This window comes from Micropterus dolomieu, linkage group LG19 (genome assembly GCF_021292245.1).
Source record: "Micropterus dolomieu isolate WLL.071019.BEF.003 ecotype Adirondacks linkage group LG19, ASM2129224v1, whole genome shotgun sequence".
In the NCBI taxonomy this organism is placed as follows: domain Eukaryota; kingdom Metazoa; phylum Chordata; class Actinopteri; order Centrarchiformes; family Centrarchidae; genus Micropterus; species Micropterus dolomieu.
In genome coordinates this window covers 1,296,189-1,301,335 of record NC_060168.1, presented here as the reverse complement: position 1 = coordinate 1,301,335, position 5,147 = coordinate 1,296,189, and the positions used below count along the sequence as shown (strand labels likewise).

The following is a 5,147-nucleotide window of genomic DNA, read 5'->3' as shown; positions in this document are numbered from 1 at the left end:
CAACATATATACATATGTTGTGTTGCTGTGATGTATGCAAGTATAAACAGAGATGAAATGACTAACTAAGCGATAGCAGCATGAGCATCCTTTAGAAGATGCAGAGTATCCTGGAGTCCATGTTAAGGTTCCTCAGCCTCAACCTCTGGATTCATCAGATCAGGCTGATGACAGTAGTGTCGTGAGAAAACTTGATGATGGCGTTGGAGCTGTTGGTGACAATGCAGTTGTGGAGGATACACAGGTACAGGATTGGGCTTGAGCATGTAGCCCTGAGGAGGGTGCCGGTGTTGAGGGTTAGGGTGGAGGATGTGCTGCTGCCTATCTGCACAGCATGGGGTCTGCCCGTCAGGAGGTTCAGGATCCAATCACAGAGGGCGGTATTGAGTCCCAGATCGCTGGGCTTGATGACATGCTTTAAGCCAGGGGTTCTCAACCTTTCTGGCAGTCCTTTCTGAAGTAGAAAATATTTCACGACAACCCCCACCGCGGAGCCGACAGAATGTGTTTTTTTTTAATTGTATTCTATTGGAAGTGTTAATGCGCCCTGTGCGCCTAGCATTTTGGCCGCCTGCTGCGCCTTGCGTTTCTGAATAAGCACTCTGAGCGCACGGAGTAGAAAAAAATTCAACTTGTGCCCGACGTCATTTGCGTTTTTTTCCCATTGGCCAATCTAATGAATGGAGAGGGGCCCTCAGTTGTGCTCACAGAAGTTTACAGTTGCTTGGATTGTCCGGAGACTGTCTGTCGGCAACAGTCTGTCCCCGACTCATCCTAAAATAAGCCTTAAAACGACCATCATTAAGACGAAGTCCCTGGACCAACTGATTGGCTACTACCAGCGGTGTCTCCTCTTTCTGAGGGTCTCATGTGCCCACACAGATCTCCCTTTCCCTGACTCCTGTGTGTTTTTACACCTCTCACACTCAAAACAATGCCAGAGCAGGCGTTTTCGAACCTGCAAAGCGCTTTCTGTCTGATCAGGACCTGATTCTTTGTCGTTTCATAGCGGTTGGCATTACTGCCACCTACTGGATTAAACAGTGCAAAATATTTACAGTGTCCACCCAAAGTTATTCCATTCACAACTGTAGTCGGTCTAGTTATTTTTAAGTTATTGATTTTCTCTTGTTTTTGTCTGTTGCAGCATTCTCGCGACCCCCCTGGGGGGATCTGACCCCCAGGTTAAGAACAACAAACAATTCTATTGATTCCTATTGTCTCCAAAGACCCACACACAAATGCAGTGAAGTTTGCAAATAACAAGCAGTTTGTAAATGTAGCTTCAACATTATGTTTATGAATGTAACTATTCTATTAAATTTAATAACATTTTATTTAAATAGTGCTAATTCATAAAAGTTATAATAAGTTATCTCATTGCACATATAATAGAGCAGAACTGGGCCGCACTGTAGTATTTACAGAGAAGCGATCTACCTCGACCAGTTGAGTCAACATCTTAATATGTTTTTCATGAAAATTGCAAATACTTAGAAATACATATATTTGTGGATTTGTTTCCGTTACATTTATTTAAATAAAGAAATAGATGTGTGTGCTTTAGACTTGGTGATGTTATTGAACACTAACAAAAGCAGGAAGTCTAACTTTACAGGTTTTTGAAAGAATCAACAACTTCCTTACCTTTGCCCCCAAAAGGGATCTTAGCATATGAGTATTACATTAAGATATATTAAGAACATACTTTAAACTATAACTATGTATGTTCACTGTTAAAGAAATTCACTTGGAATTTGGTTTAAAGCAGTTCTTAACTCTTAAGCTTTATATTTTGACCAACCCATTGCTCACGGTTCAATTTTAAAATGTTACAATTTCAATGAATATTAAACAAGCAACTAAGAATTTTACTTCAAAGAACACAAAATTATTGCGTAGCAGACACACACACACACACACACACACACACACACACACACACACACACACACACACACACGCACACACACACACACACACGCACACACACACAAAGTCGTGTATGCATAAACACATCTGCTTTTCTAAACTTCATTTATTTCCTACTAACCAGAGGAGACGGCGGTTATTGGCAATTTAGAGCTGGCAGTGAAACCGGAAGAAAGAAAGCTACAAAGACATTGATACATTAGTCGCTACGAACATAATTTAACTGAAAGCCTGACTGACTAATTGACATAGTGATTGTGATCAGTGTGCCACTGAGAGTGACCTGTGCTTTCATGACTCAACTACAGTCTTCACATTATTTGGCCTAAATTAATAAATGATGCTTTTTTAAAACTGACCAAACATTGGCCAAAACGGTCAGTGGGCCAGCTGCAGGTTGTAGCAAGATACTTTAATGAGCCTGGGCCTGAATTCTGTCAGTCAGGTGCTGTATTGGGGAGATTTTAAATGACTTGCTGCAAACAAAAACAGCAGTTTAGATTTATTTTCAGGTCACATGGTTTCATGATAGATGACAGCAAAATCCTGCATTGTAAGTCCTTTAACCTGACGTTTAACTCAACCATTGTTGGCAGGTCCAGGTTCTTTGGGCAAGTGTTCATTCACCACTGTGAAGTGTTGAGATTAGACAATTTTAAGTCACAGTCTATATCCAACACCAAAAAAATGATAATATAAATCAAAGCACATCGTGGAAAATCGATGGTGTCTCACTTAGGTTAAGGATGATGGCCCACTTTATGATTTAAGTGGACAAGAAAGGTGTACTAAAACCCTCACCTAGCACAAGGCTTATCTGGCTTTTGGTTACATGATCATAAAAAACTAATGCTGCAGCCTTTTTATTTTTTCAAACCGCCTGTAGCCCTGCACAGTGGCTTGTAATTATTTTGATAAATATAAAACACAAGGCAATATACCTAATATTATCAAATGTAGCTTATAAACAATTATGAAATAGACTAAATCTAAAGTCGTCTTTCCCTCTGACACAGGTTTGTTTTGCGGCCCCTTGTGCGGTTCACTTGTGCTTTTTTTTACTGTGGAGAGTATATCATTTTCGACTGCCATATATATATATAATCTTTTTTTTTTTTTTCATTGGGTAAAACACTACTTAGAATTGTTTCTTTCCAATAAATATTTTCATTTGTACTTTTTAAAAGTTTGTAAGCAATTATATGGATGCCCAAACAAGCAGGAACAGGAAAACCTTCTGATTCTACATAATTATAACATTATTATGTAGGCATTTAAAAACACTGCAATACTCAACTGTTTTTCTAAATTTTATGCTGCATTTACTGTGTTTAGATTATATAAAACTATAACATATACAACAGTAGCGTGTGGATGATATCAAAAGCGTCACTGCACATGGATGGGCTGCTGTTTATGGGAAATGCACTGCCAAGGTGCTGAATGTTTGCCAAAGTGTTTGAGCAACTTGTTACAGAAATAATAATAAAATCAATGCATTTTAATAGCGGGTCAAGTTTATCCGCTTTCGAGGTTTCAGGTATACAGCAAACCCTGGCGATCCCAGTGTTAGTTTCAATAGTCAGTGAGCAAGTGAGGAAGAGAAATGGGCAGCAGGCTTTAGTTGTTTGAAGGCATTAGGTAAATAACCTCAATAGTCAGGAATGTAATTCCGTCTTACTTTAGACACTCAGGCAATGAGGTCTTCTTTCAAAAAACATTAAAATGACCATATTGATAAAAATTTAAGGACAAGACTGATAGAGTTTTCACTTAGCAGAAGATAATGTCAATTCATTGACGTCTTGTGGATGGTTACTAATCGGCAAACATTAAACTCTTAGCATGAAGTCTTGTTCTTAGAATTAGCAGTTTTTTCACCTACAAACATGGCAATGTGAGTATGAACAGAGAACACCGCCACAGCAAGAAGTATTGCTGTTCCAGAGGATGGTTTCGATCCATCAGTATCTAGGTTATGGGCCCAGCATGCTTCCGCTGCACCACTCTGCTAGGGCACGTCAAGTTGTGAGGCTTGGGAAACTCCTTTTGAGCTTCTTTAAAGTGACTTTTCCTAGTTTCCTTCAAGAGTCCCAAAAAATTTCCATATGACTATTTTCGGTTTCATTGAAACCTAAAAGTTTTCACAGGCTGGGACAGCCACTGTATTTATTTATCAGCTGCTTGGAACAAAAATGGTGTCCACTTTAGCACTGAAGAGAGCAGACATTTCACTTTTGAAAGTTGTGGCAATGGATGGTCAGCAATGTGCAAACATAACATTGTGAGTATGAATGGAAAGCGCATAGACAGCATGGAGTCTTGCTGTTCCAAAGTATAGCAGAGTACATTATGCAACTTTTACTAAGCCTTATAAATTTAACACCTTACCAGATATCATATTGATAATAAAGTTCAAAGAATGGCAGCGGTGGGATTTGAACCCACGCCTCCTCAGAGACTGGAGCCTAAATCCAGCGCCTTAGACCACTCGGCCACGCTACCTGACAAGCTCTTTTTTCTCATGCAGTCAGCAAGTGAGGAAGGCAAATACGCATGATGACTACTAAAGAGCTACTAAAAGACATAAACAAAGCACATGAATTGGCTTAGATGTGAATATTGTGTCAGAGAACAGACATCTAACCCTATACTTTCATGGAAATGAATTTTGAAAGCAGTAATGTGACAGTAACCATGGACAGCACAGGTGGGAGATTATGCTTAGCAAAGTATGGTTTCAGTCAATCCCCTACTGCGTCAAAGTAACAGCATGCATCAGATTTGCCACTCTGCTCGCCTTTTCGTGTTCCAGGGCTTGCATACCAATAGTTAACAAATCATTTATTTTTGTAGCTTTCAGCTCACAAGGTTTGGGAAGCATCCAGTTCACGAGTTCCAAAATTAAGCAATTGGTGGACTTTGCTGTGAGCTTCTTTACACTAACGTTTCCCAATTTTCATTCTAGAATCTTGAACGTCCAGAAAAGTGTCCATATGTCCAAAGGAGTTCAATTGAAAGCGAAGAGTTGTCACAGGCTGGGACAGCAACAATATTTGCATCAGCTACTTGGAACAAAAATATGGCGTTTAGCACTAAAGACATTTCACAATGTTAGCTATTTGCAAGTCTTTTTGAGTGTGTACGGAAATCACAAACAGCCTGTATTGTTGGTGTTCCAAACTATGTACAAATAGCAGAGAACAGTTTCAGTC

At 39.5% G+C, this 5,147-nt stretch overlaps 1 non-coding gene across 1 annotated transcript; it reads right to left on the bottom strand.

The window, feature by feature from the left end:
* Window positions 1-4,355: 4,355 nt before the first annotated feature.
* On the bottom strand, window positions 4,356-4,437 carry trnal-uag. The gene has a single exon. It is a non-coding gene; the product is annotated as a tRNA-Leu (tRNA).
* Between the last annotated feature and the right edge of the window lie 710 nt (window positions 4,438-5,147).